This window comes from Myotis davidii, unplaced genomic scaffold (assembly GCF_000327345.1).
Source record: "Myotis davidii unplaced genomic scaffold, ASM32734v1 scaffold449, whole genome shotgun sequence".
NCBI classification, from domain to species: Eukaryota; Metazoa; Chordata; class Mammalia; order Chiroptera; family Vespertilionidae; genus Myotis; species Myotis davidii.
Window position 1 is genome coordinate 4,358,353 of NW_006383007.1, and position 18,274 is coordinate 4,376,626.

Consider the following 18,274-nt stretch of genomic DNA (forward strand, 5'->3'; position numbering starts at 1 on the left):
AAAGTAAACACATAATCAAAAAAGAAGTTCTACATCACACCATTAGGATATCTATTATCAAAGACAATAAAATCTAGAAATTAACAAGTGCTGGTGAGGATGTAGAGAAATTAGAACCCTTGTGCTCTGTGGCTGGGAATGTACAATGGTACAGTTGCTATGGAAAAAAGTATGGTGTTTCCTCAAAAAATTAAAGAATTACCACATAATTCAGTAATTCTATTTCTGGATATACACCCATAATGATTGACAACAGAGACTCATAGAGATATTTGCACATCCATGTTCATAGCAGCATTTTTCACAATAGCCAAAAGCTGTAAGCAACCCAAGTGTCCATGGACAGAAGAATGGATAAACAAAATGTGGTATCCACATACAATTTAAAACAATAATAGCCCTGATCGGTGTGGCTTGGTTGAGCATTGTCCCAGTCACCAAGAAGTTGCTGGTCTAATTTCCTGTCAGGGCACATGCCCAGGTTGTGGGCTTGATCCCAAGAGGGGGTCATGTAGGAGGCAACTGATCGATGTTTCTCTCTACCTCTCTCTCTCCCTTCCTCTCTCTCTAAAATAAATAAATAAAAATAATAAACACAAAGAAAATGTCTTACACAAATCTGGTTTGTGCCAAGAAAGTATCTTGATTCTTTCAAAGAGATGAAAAAACAAAACAGTCACCTGATTTTTCTGACTTGGAAGACAGACCACATTCCTATTGAACCTATCCTATATAATAAAAGGCTAATATGCAAATAGACTGAATGGTGGAATGACTGGTTGCTATGATGTGCACTGACCACCAGGGGGCAGATACTCAACACAGGAGCTGCCCCCTGTGGTCAGTGCGCTGCCTCAGGGGAAGCGCAGTAGTGGTGGCGGTAGCCTCTCCCGCCTCCGCAGCAGTGCTAAGGATGTCTGACTGCCAGCTTAGGACATCCCCCGAGGGCTCCTGGAATGTGAGAGGGCGCAGGCTGGGCTGAGGAATTCCCCCTGAGTGCACGAATTTTCGTGCACCGGGCCTCTAGTCCTATATAATAAAAGGCTAATATGCAAATCAACTGAATGGCAGAACGATGGTCAGTGTGCTCCCACAGGGGGAGCACCACTCAGCCAGAAGCCGAGCACACAGCTGGTGAGTGCAGTGGTGGTGGTTGGAGCCTCTCCCACCTCCACAGCAGTGCTAAGGACCCCTCAGGGGATGTCTGACTGCCAGCTTAGGCCCACTCCCCAGCAGTCGGACATCCCCCAAGGGGTCCTGGACTGCGAGAGGGTGCAGGCCAGGTTGAGGGACCACCCCGCCCCACCACCACCAGTGCATGAATGTTGTGCACTGGGCCTCTGGTAACTTCATAAAAAGAATTGAAAAGGACCTGTATATTAGTATGAATTGGCTGTTCTTTGTTGTCTTTATCAAGGAGTTATAAGAAAGAGACTAGGCCAGGTCAGAATAGACTAATTTGCAAAGAGAGATGTAAAAGTAGAAGAAGAGTTTAGAAATTTGGGGCTCTTAGCTTCTCCACCTCAAACAGCATGGGATTAGAGATGAGAAAAAGCATGTTGCCTTTCTTCCAAAGTCTGTGGTTTCAGAGGCCTCAATACAGCTGCCATTACATTGAGAGAGAAGAATGGAGGGCATGGAAGCAAAGAAACAGAGCAGGCTCAAGATCCATGTCTTGGAAAGAATTTTGGGAGAGATTGCTGGCATGTGACCGGTTTGCATGTTGAAAGATGAGAAGCCAGCTGAGTTTCTGAGGGAATTATATTAGCAAAGCCAATAAAACCTTGTGACTGCTGTACTCTCAGACTTCCAGTCTGCACGAATAGGCAGTGGGCTGTAAAACCTGGATAGCCACCAAGGGAGGGCCCCCACTTCAGATTTAGCTAAAGAGGAAACTGAACAGAACAACCATTCCCCAAGGGCAAGTTCAAGGGGCAGACAGAAGCATGGACACGGGGCCCTCCTAAAGAGCAGAACCAGGGTCTAATCAGGGAACCTCCTCCTCTGCCAGGGCAGGTGGCCTTCCCGTTCCCCTAGGACCCCAGCATCGCTATGGGCCAGGAGCTGCTGTGTGCATGTCTTTCTCCTCTTTTTTGAATGGGAGTTTTAAATGCAGTTTTCTACTTCCTGCTCCACCACTGAATATGGAGTGTGTGTATGAGTATAGAAATAGAGATAATTTCCTTTTTAGTTCAGTGATTGCCAGACCATTAGGCCACATCCAAATCGGAAGGAGAGGACTGTGCATTACCCAGAGACCATGGCTTTCAGGTGGTGCATTTACTGGATGGGCTTGTCTGTCTCCCTTGGGATGAAGTGTGTTTCATGTGTTAGAAAGAGGGTGTTCACTGACTCCTGGTAGCCAGAAGGACTGACTGTGCAAGACTGTTACCAGTCTATGAAAATCCATTCTCCCCTTCTTCCACTGTGTTAGAAGGATAACAGTTAGCTTGGCTGGCATAGCTCAATGGTTGAGCATCTACCTATGAACCAGGAGGTTGCTGGTTTGATTCTTGGTCAAGGCCCATGCTTGGTTGTGGGTTCAATCCCCAGTAGGGGGCATGCAGAGGCAGCCGATCAATGATTCTCTCTCATCATTGATGTTTCTATCTCTCTCTCCCTCTCCCTTCATCTCTGAAATCAATTTAAAATAATATTTGAAAAGAGAAAGAAGTATAATAGTTAGACATTTGGCTGCCCAGCCTCCTCTGCACTGTGAAGTAGCCATAAGTTCCTGCCAATGGAATGTGAGCAGAAGAGACGTGTGCCGCTTCCTGGCCTGTTAGACACATCTCTCAAACACAAATTTCCTATGGGCTGCAACGCCAGTGACCAGAAGAAAGAAGCTGTGCTGAGCACGGGCTGGCTGTCATGAACCCCTCCTCCCCCACTGATACAGGTCCCCCACATGGACTGCTACATGAGGGAAAAAATAAACTGCATCTTTAAGCCACATAGTTGCTTAAACGTTTACTCTAGAGATTCAGATACTCTGTTAGCTACAGCCCAAACATCTCATCTGACACCTCACATTAGTCCCTATAAAAATGACAAAGTTGCTCTGTTCCCGAGCTACTTGAGAGGTAAAAGGATTTTTTAAAATTTTCCATTACAGTTGACATTTAATATTATTTTATGATAGTTTCAGGTGTACAGCATAGTGTTTAGACATTTATATAATTTATGAAGTGATTCCCCCACCCTCCCCATAAGTCTAGAAACATCTGGCACCATACACAGTTACTACAATATTATTGACTACATTCCCTATACTGTCCTTTACTATTTTGTAAATACCAACTTGTACTTCTTAATCCCTTCACCTTTTTCACCCAGTCACCAATCCCTCTCCCATCTGGCAACCATCAGTCTGTTCTCTGAGTTTATAGGTGATAATAATTTACAGAATCAGATTGATACCCAAAAGTGCCAAGTGATGAGGAGGTTTCTTGAAGCACGTGGAAGTATTAACCAGGAAATGGTTTCTTCACTTAGCAGTGACCAATCTTTGACATATAATTTCTACATATAATATTTACAAAGGTTTTATAACTATACAAACATAGCTTTTCCCTAAAGAGCTAGCTGTATTTTATAGATCTGAAATAAAATGAATACTCACAGCAATCCCTCTCCCTGCCCCCCCCCCAAAAAAAACCCCCCAAAACAAAAAAACACAACTCACAGCGTCCTGGGAGGTATATAAAAGCTGGGTAGTGGACTGATTTTATTTTATAGATGACAATGATGTGATTACTCCCAACATACCTGATTCAGCAGCTCTAAAGAATCTTTTCTAGACCCTTTGCTGTAAAGAATCCTTTCTAGACCCTGTGCTGAATAACTGGATGCCTATTATCATTCATTGTCTTTACAGTTTCGGATACACACTACTCAGTGTAAATCCCAGCACAATACACCAACATGATTTTGTACATTGAGAGGGGAAATATTTCCTGATTAAGTGGAAAATTAAGCAACGGCTTCTGGAAGACCTTCATTCTAAGCAGCTTTATTTTACTTCTTTCTTAAAATATTTTTATTGTTATTTAGAGGGAGAGGAAGGGAGAGGGAGAGAAATACTGATGCAAAAACGAATTATTTCATGTGATTTCCTATCCCTAAGGCAAAAAACAAATACATAAAAAAACCTGTAAAGCAGTCAGACCATGAGCTCACCGAAAATGAAACCCTTGTGCCTGGAAGTCCCTTGTCCTCAGCTTTGAAATCACATCACAGCGACCTTTTTTTGGCCCACAGTCCCAGAATTAAGTGCCAAAACAAACAATGACTCATCATGACGCTGGCTGGCTGTCTCTTGCTAGACTCTGACACCAACACCTCAAGCCTGGCTCCATGAAGAGAAACAACCAAACCTGAAACCAAGTAGAGCAAACAAGAAATCCCCCATGGACAGGTAAATGCACTAAGTTCAAAAAATGGGGATTTGAGAAGGAAATTCAGGCAGAGTCCTTTGTGGCTATGAAATGCTGGGCTAATGCACATCAAACACCAAACACTGAGCTTGTATCTCCTCACCCAACACACTGGCAGCTGCTGAGTGGATGTGTTATACCAGAGGTGAGGCCCAAATCGTAACTTTTTCACTCTCTGATATTGTGGGTTCATGAGCACATGTCCTGGGTCCAGAGTCTCTGGTTTCAAATCCAGGCTGTGCCACTTAGTTGCTGGACAACGCTGTGCAAATTGCTTAACCTCTCCAAGCCTCCGTTTTCTCATCTATAACTCGGAGACCATCACAGTACCTACTTCATAGGGCTTCCATGATGATTAAGTGAATTAACACAAAAGGCTCTTTGACAAGCATATGGCACAAGCTGGATGCCTATTATCATTCATTGTCTTTACAGTTTCGGATACACACTACTCAGTGTAAATCCCAGCACAATACACCAACATGATTTTGTACATTGAGAGGGGAAATATTTCCTGATTAAGTGGAAAATTAAGCAACGGCTTCTGGAAGACCTTCATTCTAAGCAGCTTTATTTTACTTCTTTCTTAAAATATTTTTATTGTTATTAAGAGGGAGAGGAAGGGAGAGGGAGAGAAATATTGATGCAAAAATGAAGCATCCAACGGCTGCCTCCTGCACACTCCTTAGCGGGAATCAAACCAGCAATTTTCTGCCGCCCTCCTGAGCCTCACCAGCCAGGGCTGACGCAGCTTTTCAGTAAAACATTTCATTTAAAAATCTGGACCTTCTCTCTTCAGTTTGCTGTAATCTACATTCACGGGGTGGAAGTTGGATTGATCATTGGGAACTAGTTTGTTCCAGGGGTCTGGGTTAGTTTTTTCTGTCCCAGCAAACATCTGGATTGAATAATGCCAGGCGTAAGATATGCAGCGCTGCCCAGAACCTTCAGCTCCAAGAAATACAGAGAGGGGGGTGGAGCTTGGATGCTTCCTGGCCTGACCCAGGATCTGGCAGATGATGGCTGTGACTGAGGGCTCTGGCCTGGAGGCAGAGAAACACAAAACTGCAAGGCCCGGAAGCAGGTAGTCTGTTCAATGAGCATAAATGGCCGTCTTCATAACGCTGATGCCCATCCCATTTGTGGTCCCCAAAAAGACTGCAGATTTATCCTAGCTTAACGGTGCCTGCTTAGGAATTCAGTGAGGAACCCGGGTATGACCTTGTACAAAGACATTATGCTGATGACTTCTTTGGAAGGACAAACAAAATACAGGAAATATACCAGACCAGAGGTTGCTTTGTGGGGTCCAGACTGGTGCTGAAGAAGGTCGTATGTCACTGTATCCTCCCCATGCCCAGAAGAACTAATCAACACCTCAGACCCCGAACTCCCCTCAACACTCAGAACCATTACAACGCCGAAGTGAAAGCCCCGAAACCGGGCACTCCAGGCACTCGTAAATGTAGTTAACTGCCTTCCACACAGCTGGTGAAAGGTGACCTAAGGCAGTTCCCCATTTCCTACAGTTCCCTACAAAACACCACCTGGAACAGACCTACTATGTGTCCATCTTCTCTATCTTCCTCCATCCCTCATCCCCACAGATGATGTCACTAGGTGCTCATGTGAAGCACTCAGAAGGCTACAGGATACAAATAAGGATGTGCCTGCAGAATTGGGAACAAAATTAGGGAAATCAGTGAAGGTGGCTCTAGTTAAGCAGTAACAGCATGTAATGCATCTGAACGACTTCCAGGCCTGCTGCTCAGAGGGCAGGCATGTGTCGCAAGTCTCAGCAGGGACTGGTGTGAAACCGGACTTCTAAACAGCCCAGTGTGCTGGCCCACATTGTGCCCACAGGTGGCTCCAAAGGCCCCAGGGTCTTTCCCAGACCAAGGATGCGCTGGCTCTGTTCCTGGGTTCCCTCTTCCGGACACCGCCATCCCCATCCATGTTCTGAACACACTTCTCTCCCAGAGGAGTTCTCTAATTGGGACTTGCGACCCAGCCTGGTGTGCCCTGTTCTTATCTCACCAAAATACACAACCGACCAAGGCCAAACAATGCGGAGAGATCGCAATGTTAGAGATCCTTAAAATGGCTGACATGATGGGAGTAAGCTCCAGTAAAACATCACAGAACACATTCTGGAAATCAGCTACGGGTCAGCAGTAGCCTCAATTTTATTGCCTGATGAGTCCAATGACAGATTGACAAAGATAAAGAGATGCTTCTAGGTTTCTCCGAGGCACAAAAAAAGTTTGGCATCTTAATATGTGAAATCAAAATGTGTACTGTTCTGAGAGGCATCAGATAGACAATTGTGTGACCCTGAGCATTATACATAACGTTCAAAGAATGAAAGGAAAGAATCGGTTGGGTCAAAATTACTTACTTTATCAAAACACAGCTAAACGATAACCGTAATTCAAAATTAGGTTGCAGAAGATAAAGTTATCTCAGAAGTACCATTTCTCCTTTGATTTTAAAAAAACAAAACACACACACACACACACACACACACACACAGAAAAACTGAAATCTATTTTTTTCCTCCTCCAAAGACATTCATTTAGGTACACACAGTACATTTCTAAAAAAGAGAAGTGTGTCCGAGGAGCTCTGCATTTCACCCTTTTGCTGTGAATGAATAGCCCATTTCTTTTAAATTGCACACAAGTTACTTGCAGCTTTCTCTAGTGTTCCAAAAAACTATCCAAGTAATTGTCTTCATTATTATGTTTTCCCTTATTTATATACCCACTAAAAAAACCGTGCTTATATTCACTCAACAAGTATGGACCAAGTGCCTTCCCTGGTCAGGTATTGTACTGGGTAGGGGGGAAAGATACAGTTATAAAGAGACAAGGATTCTGCCCTCAGGAACCTAGAGGAAGAGACAGACACAATGAAATAATTACCAATACCAATGTAATAATCTTCACAATAAAAACAAGCTCTATCCAGGCCAAAGCAAGGTATGCATAACCCCACCCGAGGAATCTGAGAAGAGATTTCTAGAGGAGGTGACATTTAACACGGCCTTGAAGGAATTCACCAGGCAAAGGCAAAAGGGCATTCTGGGCAGAGGGACAGCTTGAACAAAACCATGGAAACACGATTGGATGGTGAGCCTGTTTACCAGTGAAGAGGATTTCGGTATGGCAGTGGTACTGGGGGAGCAGGAAGCCAGGCAACATCCCTGGATACACTCGTATCCTGTACCAAAGAATAGGGACATACTAAAACAGATGAACTCAAGAAATATGTATGGGGGTGCGAGGTGAAAGCAGAAAGAATTCTTGATACATTTCATTCTTTTTTCCCCTCCGCCCTCCTCCCCGGCCCCCTCCCTCTTAATCAGATACATTTCATTCTTGAAAACATAGCTGAGGTGGTGCTCGTAGTACGCACCTATCAATGAATAGAAACCCTTCCATTTATTTGGATGAGGGGATTTTTGTATTTGGAGTAATGTCAGTTTGGTAATGGAGAAAAATGATTAACATTGATAGGATACATGGATTTTGTTTTAAAAGAGGGGTATGTCAATGAAAGTACATTCTGGGGATCCAATCAATACTGAAATTGGGTAATAAAACCAGAAGGGACTGTATTATTTCCAAATTCTACGACAGCGATTTTTCTTCGGTTAAAGTGGCCACATACCAGAAAACTCAATTAAAGATGGAGAGAGAAAATGAGACTGAAGATTTACAGGAGATAGAGTCATGAAAATCCAATGATAATCAGGATAAAGAAAGAGATTAGAAGGGCTCTTCAATGAGAGGATAACTTTCTATTCTTGGTTTTTTATTGTTTAACAAACATAAAGAGATATTCATCCAGTTCTTTTTCTTGGGCAGTAAAATGCTTAACTGCTCTGATTATGATTACAAAATGGTACCCATGGCTGTGGGTGGACATCAATCTGTCTTTTCATGGTCCCATAAAAGAAGCCCCTAAACTCTGCTACAAGAAAGCCATGCGTTCACTTTAACCTCATCCCATTCCTTCCTGCTAGGATCTGAGTGGGTCAGGTAGCTGGGGCTCCAGCCATTGTACACTGGGCTTTAAAACCATCTTGCTCAAGGTCCAGTAGAGCAAGTAGTGGAAAAAAAGCTGCAGAGCCCATTACTAGTCTTAGACAAATGAAAGAACTTTTACAGGAAAGTGCATGAATGCATTTGCAGTTGGGGCTGAGAAGACAAGGGCAACTACATTTTAATCCAAAGAAAGCATAAAAATAAGTAGAGCAAAGTTCTTCTGTCAATCAAAGCTGGATCCAATATGATAAACTGGCCTGCTACTTATTTGGAGTGGGCAAAGGTATTATTGAGCCTTTGTAATCAATCTGTCTGGAAAGTATTTCCTAGGGAAATAACAATACCAGTAACAACAATAACGATGATGAGCTATTGGCAGCAGTTAATATACTATGTGCCTAATAGCCAAGTACTTTACATGAATTCTCTTAGTAAGTCCTTACAACAACTCTATGAGATAAAGACTATTATTATTGCCAATTTATAAATGAGAATACAAAGGCTTACAGAAGTTTAATAACCTTGCTCAGAGTCACACAGCTAGTAAGTAGTTGAGTCCAAGCTCTTGCCCACTACATTGTACTAAACTATTATTATCCTTTATTGCACTCACTACTTACCAAAAACCCCAATTAATTATAATGGATGGGTGATGTTCTAATTAATTAAATATAGATGGCTTTGTTCCTAATTCTTACAAATAATCTTTCTGAAATCAGTAAAGACAATATACTCGACATAATTATCCCTTTCACTGATAATGGGGGTCTCCTGTTGAGAATCGTGATTTTGTCTCCCCTGGGATGTCCTAGTCTCCCACACAGAATTCTTTTAAAAAATATATTTTATTGATTTTTTTTAAGAGAGAGAGGAAGGGAGAGGGATAGAGAGATATAAACATCGATGGGAGAGAAACATCATTGATTAGCTGCCTCCTGCACACCCCCGACAGGAGATGGAGCCCGCAACCCAGGCATGTGCCCTGACCGGGAACTGAACCGGTAAGCTGCTTAGTTCCTGGCTCAATGCTCAGCCACTGAGCTACACTGGCTGGGCATCCCCACAGATTCCTATCCATCTTTCTGAAACAATTCCATTGCCAGCCAACCCAGGAAGGGTTTTCCTTTATGTTCTGTAGCTCCAACACATGGTTATCTATCTGCTGGCTCCCTCCTCAATGTGGGACAGTCATAGGGCCTGTAGCTGCTCCCTTCTCCAACATCCTCCTTCCACTGCCCTGACGGCTGAGTCAGGAGTGTATTTAGCTCCATGATGGAGGCACCTGCTTCTCTGGTGGAACATCTATCTCATCAGGGTTGGAGACAGGAGAACTGACTCGGTTCTAGTCTGTCCCCATGCATTCCAGTTCATGCTTGTGAGTTCTGTGTGCGTGTGGATCCAGTTTTCCTTTGGTCGCCCTTCACACCCTCTTTGCTCTATCATTCCCTTCCCAATGTCTGTCCACTGGAGTTCAAGCTCCAGCATAAAAGTGAGACAACAGTTGCCGAAACCGGTTTGGCTCAGTGGATAGAGCGTCGGCCTGCAGACTGAAAGGTCCCAGGTTCGATTCCGGTCAAGGGCATGTTCCTGGGTTGCGGGCACATCCCCAGTAGTTCTCTCTTTGAACCCTGAGTGACAGATATGAATAGGTGAAAACACTGCTTTGGGATGGTAAAATCTCATTCTGATGATTTATTCATACTTAGAAATCAGGTTTGAGGAAGAAAAACAAAGGGTAAGTAGGGAGTGAAAGGGGTCACCGGAGCAGAAAAATAAAAGTAATTTGTGATAATGTAACATATGTCCACTTCATGCCAGGCACTGGAAATATAAAGATCAATAATAAGCCTAGGCCTTCTAATCTATGGGGGAGGAAGGACTCCAAAAAGCAACTATCATAGAGTAAGTGCTATATAATTGGCATGAATAAAGCACTATGGGAAAACAGAGGAGGAAGTCATTAATTTTGTCTGAGGGGATTGGGGAGGGCTCTGCAGATGAGGTAACTTTGACGCTGGGCCATAAAGGAGGAACAGGAAATCCACCAGTGTAGGCATTCTCAAACTTTAGCAGGCGTACATCACCCGGAGGGCTAATTAAAACACAGATCGCTGGGCCCTATCTCTGTGTTTCTGATTCAGTCAGCCTGAGAATTTGTATTTCTAACAAGTTCCCAGGTGATGTTGATGCTACTGGCCTGGGGACCACACTCTGAGAACCACAGCTCTAGTGAAGAAAAGAGAGGCTGGAGGTGGTCAATGTCCTAGACACAGCAGGGCCAAAGCGAGAGAGGCATAAAAAATCATTTACAGCCCTAACCGGTTTGGCTCAGTGGATAGAGTGTCGGCCTACGGACTGAAGGGTCCCAGGTTCGGTTCTGGTCAAGGGCGTGTGCCTTGTTTGTGGGCACATCCCCAGTGGAGGGTGTGTAGGGGGCAGCTGATCGATGTTTCTCTCTCATTGATGTTTTTAGCTCTCTATCCCTTTCCCTTCCTCTCTGTAAGGAATCAATAAAATATATTTTAAAAAATCATTTACAACTTTTCTTTTTCCCTTCCCACAGCCCTCCCTCTTGTTCCACTTTCTCTCTTACTAGTTCTACTTCCTTTGCCCTCTTTGCTCACCATCTTGAATGAATCAAGTTTTATGGTGTCTTGGATGGAGGTACCAAAGTGATGATGTTCAGAAGGAAGGGGACAACCTAGGGCTGGAGTTCAGGAAAACAGTGAGGCTGGATATATTGATGTGGGAGTTTAGGCAAACTGGTGGTAGAGGGAGCCATGGATATGCAGGGGAGACCTCACTTAAGGAGACTGTGCAAAGGGAGGAGATGAGCAAGTAGGAGGGAAAGGGAAGAGAGCAGAACAGAAGAGAGCTCAGCAGGACAGAGGACGAGGAGCACCAGGAGTAGGAGGATAAAGGGAATGCTGCAAAAGAAAACGAGTGGGAATAATCAGCCAGACAGGAGAACAAGAGAGTCTCATTATGGAGACCAGGAAAGGGTTTGAGAAAAAGAGTGGTCAACCATCTCAAAGGCTGCAGGAAAGTCAAGTTGGGGGCTGAAGAGAGGCTGAGGAATTTTCCAATTAGTAGATCAGTGGTGGCCTTTATAGAGCCATTTCAGTGGAGTTGTGGAGAGACCTCACTGCAGCGATGTAGAATGAAAAGGTGGTGAGGACGTAGATAAAGTGAATGTAGACCACTTTCAAGTAGGTTGGCTATGAAAGAAAGGAAATATATGCAATCATAAGTAAAGAGAAATCTAGATAAAGATTGAAGAGAGAAGTTTTTTTTTCAAATGGAGATTTGAGCATACATTATAGTCAATGGGAAAGAGGTGAAAGGTTGAAAACACGGATAGAGGGAGGGAGTACACAGTGGTTCCACATCCTGCAGGAGGCAGGGGAACTGGCTCCAAAGTGGAGTGAGGGTTATCCACCACAGGAGGGAAGAAGCAAAGTCAAGAGAGTGAGTCTCAGTCAGTTCATTCCTGATAATCTCCATTTCTTCTGTGAAAGGAAGCAAGGGTAAAGAGAGAGACAGAGAAAGACATAGAGGTAGATAGAGATAGAGATAGAGATAGAGATAGAGATAGAGATAGAGATAGAGATAGAGATAGAGATAGAGGTAGAGGTAGAGAGATGAGAGACAGAGAGAGGATGGAGCCAGGAGAATACTCATATTTAGGGGGCATGGGAGGGAGGTTGAAAAAGTGGTCATGGAGGCTAATAGAGGAAAGAATATTGTCATGAAAGCCAAGAAAAGGAAAAGTTTCAAGATGAAAGAGATGGTCAACAACATAAAGTGCTCTGAAAACTCAACAAAGACCAGAAATGAGATGAGATCACTGCATCTGGCAATTCAGAGGTCATTATCTATGTTGGTATGAACACTGGTTTTCATAAAGTCCTGGGTGAGAAGCAAGAGTTCAATTGGGTTGAGAAGGAATGGGAGGTACAATTTCAAGAGCTTTGGCTGTAAACAGACAGATGGAGCAATAGTTTGAAGGAGTGAGGAAGAAAGAAAGACCTTTTTGGTTAGAAACGACAACAAAATTGAGCATAATGATTTGTACCACCTGATGATAAGAAGCCAGTGGAGTAGCTTTAAAAGAGTATGAATAAAGCAACAACATGTTTGTTTGTCAAGTCAGCAAAAATATTTACTAAAAGTGACATAATTCAGTGCAAATCATAATGCATACTGATATAATCTTTCTGGATTTGTCAAATATGTAGGAAGGTGTAGCCTAGGCTATAAATTGGTGGTCTTAAAATTTTCCATTATAATCAAAAAAGGAAGGAAGAAAAAAAATCAGCATTCTCTTCATGAATTTAGGGGGGAAAAGGCAAATGTGAAGAAACAAAGAGGAAAGAAATAAGCATGTTAAAAGTAACAATCAATGAATTTAAAAAAGGGAAATTAACATAAAGAAATTTAAGAGCTGGTTTTCAAACCACCTCTACTACAGAAAATCTGACAATTCAAATATTTTAGAAATAAAAATACTGTTAGAAAATATCTATAATATGTATTTACACTAATTGGTGTATGTATATACATATGTGTGTGTACATATAGAGAGATACACACATAAAACAATATATTGGTATATGACTATTTATATATACACACACATCTAACTAAAACAAAAAGTAGATACTTGTTGGGAGAAGTAAGAATTTGGCAGATGAGGAAAAGCAGGAGATATATATTTTAATAAATAACTTTTATAATTTTTGATATTTGAGTCATAGGAATTCAAAAATAATCCAAAAGAAAGTTCTAGAAAATAAGAGATGAAAAAAATCATAATATTATAAGCAATTGAATGTTAATACATTTGAAAAGAAATACACATATTTAATGCAATCCCTATCAAAATCCTAATGTCATTTGGGTTTTTTATGGAACCACAAAAGACACTGAATAGCCAAAGCAATCCTGAGAAAAAAGAACAAAAGCAGAGGTATCACATTGCCTGACTTTGAATTATACTACAGAGCTACAATAATCAAAACAGTATGGTACTGACAGAAAAACAGATACACAGACCAATGGAACATAACTGAGAGCCCAGAAATAAAATCACATATAGATGGGCAAATAATCTTGTTGTTATTGTTAACCTTCACCTGAGGATATTTTCCCCATAGCTTTTTATAGAGAGTGGAAGGGAGGGAGGGGAGAGTGAGGGGAAGAGAAACATCGATGTGAGAGAGACACATCCATTGGTTGCTTCCTGCACACCCCTTGATGGTGCAGGGAATGGAACCAAGGGCAAATAATTTTTGACAAAGGAGCCAAAACACACAATGAAGAAAAGAAAGCCTCTTCAATAAATGATACTGAGAAAACTGGAAAGCCACATGCAAATGAATGAAACTAGATTACAGTTTGTCCCCACGTACAATAATGAATTCAAAATGGATCAGACCTAAATATAAGACCTGACAAAATATATCACACTGAAAAAAACATAGGCACTAAACTTATGGACTTTGGTCTTAGAGAACAGTTTATGAATTTGATCCCAAAGGCAAGGGAAGTAAAGGCAAAAGTAAACGAATGGGACTATAGCAAACTAAAAAGCTCTGCACAGCAAAAGAAACTGACAACAAAACAAAAAGGCAACCAACCAAATAGATGATATTCACAAACAACAGCTCTGACGAGGGGTTAATGCCCAAAATATATAATGAACTCAAACAACTCAACACCAAACAAGCTATCCAATTAAAAAACGGGCAGAGGACCTGAACAGACACCTCTCCCAAGAAGATATACAAATGGCCAACGGATATATGAAAAGAGGTTCAATGTAACTAGCCACCAGGGAAATGCAAGTCAAAACTACAACGAGGCCCTACCGGTGTGATTCAGTGGTTGAGCATCAACCCAGGAACCAGGAGGTCCCTGGTTTGATTTCCAGGTTGTGGACTCAATCCCCCATAGGGGAACGTGTAGGAGGCAACTGATGCATGTTATGCGCCCACATCAATGTTTCTCTCTGTCCCTTCCTCTCTCAGTCAATTAATATCTTTAAAAAAAAATGCCAAAAAACCTTGGTTTTGACACCTGTTAGTTTTGGCAGGTAAGCAACTTTTTAGAAGTAAACCTCTCACAATTGGTGAGGGATTGCTATCATAGGAAATAAAACTCATAATACATGAAAAGAATAATCCATAACTAAGTACATATAAGTTATTTCAGAAAGGTGAGGATGAGTTTGAAATTTCATTAATATACATTTTTTATTTTAAAATAGGAAAATATTATCACTTCAATAGACATTGCAAAGCTACTGAGTAAGATTTGAAGTGGATAAGGCTATGTCTCCCCTGACCCCAAAATATGCCTCTTTGATATAAGAATTATTTTGAGGCGAAGGCCCTGGAGTTCTGAAATCCCTTATCTGCCTAAAAGAAGAGCTTCCCCCCAAAAACTCAATTGCCCCTCCTCGGGGCAACTCTAATTAAACTCTTCTCAGAGAAGGAGAGTCAGCATCCACCTAGGCAGACACTGCCACACACTAGCATACCTCCTCTCTATTTTCCAAGGGCCCATCCATCTTTCCAAAAAGTCATTTGCTTTTCCATTAGTGCCCTTCTCCCCTTTCCCTAGGAAGTTAGGTATACCGACTCCAAATTCTTTCTTTTTAAAATTGAGGTATAATTGACATACAACATTGTATAAGACCTCAAATTCAAACCACCTCTTTGAGTTACTCATCTCTGCATGCTCGCATGTGTAAGTGGGATGCACATGCTAATAAACTTGTTTGTTTTCTCTAGTTCATCTGTCTCTTGTCCGTCCAGCTTACAGGGCCCCAGCGGAGAACATAGGAGGGGAGAAGGGAAAAGAATTATCCCCCATATAGGTCCCATATCCATTCCTTATTTTTTTTTTTTTAAAAAAAAGCAGTTTTAAGAGTAGGAATAGAAAACTATTTTCTTAACATAATTTTTAAAGGGTCTATGTAAACTCAATAGCCTCACCATTATTAACCAATGAACGCTTAATAAAGGCATTCCCTTTAAAAACAGGAACAAATAAAAGGTGAATCCTATGCGTGTTTATTTAGCAGTGTCCTGGAAGGCTTGAACAATGCAGCGACACATACACTAGATATAAACATGTAAGAGGTATAATGTAAAGGAGGAGACAAAAATCAAGTGTTCCCATGGCTGGGCTGGTTTATCAGTCTCCCACCCACCTCACCCTTGGGAAAAGTTTAACTGAAAAACTATTAGATTTAACAAGGGAACTCGGCAAAGTGGCTGGATACAAAAACAAACATCTAAAAATCAATAGCTTTCCTGTGTACTAGCAATAACAATTACGATATAATAGAAATAAAACGCATTCACAATGTGCAAGATGTACCATCTGGAGGGAAAACTTTGCTAGGAGATAAACAGAAGACCTAAATAAATGGAGAGACAGCAATAAGTTGCCAGTTCCGTGCAAATTACTCACAGCGTGAATCTCTAAATGGGGTCTAGGGATTACTGCCTTAAAATCCCTTGGATGCTTATTAAAATGCAGATTCCTGGCCGAGCCCTGACTTAACAGCATCACAAAAGGGGGAAGGATAGGTTTTCAAGAAAATTGTCTTCTTACTGAGCTCCCCAAGTGATTGTAATAAATACACACTGAAGGTTGGCAACCACAGCTTTATGTAGGTTTCATAAAACTTGAGTAAGATTCCAAGTTCATCTGGAATGAGAGCCAAGAAGGTGGCTGCCCTGACGTATGTTAAAGAATTTCATAAACTTAAAGTATATGCATAAGATACATCATAAACTTCAGTAATAAAAATAATGTGATCCTTTGCAAAGGCCAACAAACTAATCATCGGAACGGAATAGTCCCAAGACAAAAATCCCACATTAAGTTACAGAAGTAAAATTGGTTTTGTGTGTCCATTATTGCATCACCAGAAAACCACTGCCTCTTTCTTCACCCAACTTGGAGGGTTGGTTTGGAAAGACCTGATGCTACATGTAACCGAAGCAGTTTGGGGAGGCAACAGGCGCATGTGTTGGAAGGAATAATTCTGCTTCTTAAAGACAATTTGTTTTGGATGGTCTGTCTGGTAAGAACATGGACTAATACCACAGAGAGATATGAAAGAGACACTGATCTCACTCCCAGGTCCTAGAAGAGGGAGGGATGGCACACCACTCAGGGGTTCACAGGGGAGGATGTGGTGTTGTGTTTAGCGAAGGAGAAAGAGTGGTTGTGGTGGTCCTAGTAACAGACACAAAGCAAGAGACGGTGGTGGAAAACTGGGGAAGAGGGTTTAGGAAAAGGCACCAGCGAGTGGGTGGTCCTCTCTCATAGGGGTTACTGATAGAAGGCAGACCCTCTAGGGAAAAGCAATAATCTCCACTACTAAAAGATTTCCCCATAGGCATGGAAGTGTAGGGTAAACATTTTAGCAGAGAACAAGGAGTAAACTTGAATCATGGGCTGAGCAGATAGCAAACTCAGGAATAAAAGCAAAAATGTCCTGTGTACACTTTGTGCCACAGGAGAGGTGGTCCATAGGTGTACCTGGGGTGGAGATTTTAGTGTAAGAGGTGGTTATCTCCAATGGCAAGGTCTTAGGTTGAAGAGATGTCATCTGGGGCTATATCATCTCCAGCCCTGAGATTGTGGGTCAGGGCAATGTTGTCTGGGATGTGGGATTGGAGCATCCTTTCCAAAGGGTACTTACTTGCTGTGCGCTTCCAGACTGTAAACCAATAAAAGCACCCAGGAGTAATAAGAGCAACAGTCAACAGAATGGTGTGCAGTTTTTGTTTTAGGTTTTTGTGGAAGTTGAGGTTCAAATGGATCCCATATCAGATGAACAGCTGCCTGGCCTGTGGGACAACTTAAGTTTAATGAGTCCTAAGAGAGTACATACAGTACGTGCCCTTGATCTGGCCTCCAGCCCTATGGCATGGGGGATATGATTGAAAATTCATAAAAATAAATTAAGAGGAACCAAGATGGTGGCATAGGTACACACTTGAACTTGCTGCCTTGCACAACCACATCAAAACTACAACTAAAAGACAAAACCGATATCATCCAGAACCATGGGAAGGCTGGCTGAGTGGAAATTCTACAACTAGAAGGGAAGAGAAAAGCACATTGAAATTGATAGGAGGTGCAGAGGTATGGAAGTGTGGAGTTATGGAGGTGTGCATGGAAACGGGCTGGCAACTGGGTACGCTGTTGTCTTTTTCAATTGGGAAGGAGATATAAGCTCCCAATTGCTCTGAACTCCAGTTCTGGGCGAGTCTCTCGGGACCGAGACTCATATGGGGAGAAACTGGACTGTCTGGCATCGGGACAGAAACGCGAGGGCGGCTTTCTCACAGAGGTGCTTGGAGAGATCATTGTTTCTGCACAGGGCTATGGGACACACAGACCCTGGGACCTCTCTGAGGCAGAGCAAACTGGCAGCCATTGCGGTTTGCTCTGCCCTGATGATTCCCTGAGACTCCATCCCACTCAATTTATAACCCCACCTAAGCTGTGCACAGAGGCTTTTGCATATGAATGGCCTGGCCTTTTGTAATCTAAAACCTAACAAACTGCAGCTTGGTCAAAGAACCCCAGAACTTCCAAAAGAAGGCCTAGACAGCAGCCTTCATTGCTTCACAGCTAGGCCACATCTAGGCACCTCCAAATCCCAAACAAAGAGGAAGAATCTTCAGATCTCTCTGTACCTCCTGCTGGTTGGCCTCAGGCAGTGGCTGACTTTGCACCTCCTTGGAGATCCAAGAGCCAGTG

The 18,274-nt window shown here is 42.4% G+C and overlaps 1 protein-coding gene and 1 pseudogene across 1 annotated transcript in view; both read right to left on the reverse strand.

Annotated features, from left to right (window-relative positions):
- TMEM150C (transmembrane protein 150C) overlaps positions 1 to 18,274 on the reverse strand; it is an 81,308-nt gene that overhangs the window by 39,881 nt on the left and 23,153 nt on the right. The window lies entirely within an intron of this gene.
- On the reverse strand, positions 5,209 to 6,028 carry LOC102757971 (annotated as a pseudogene).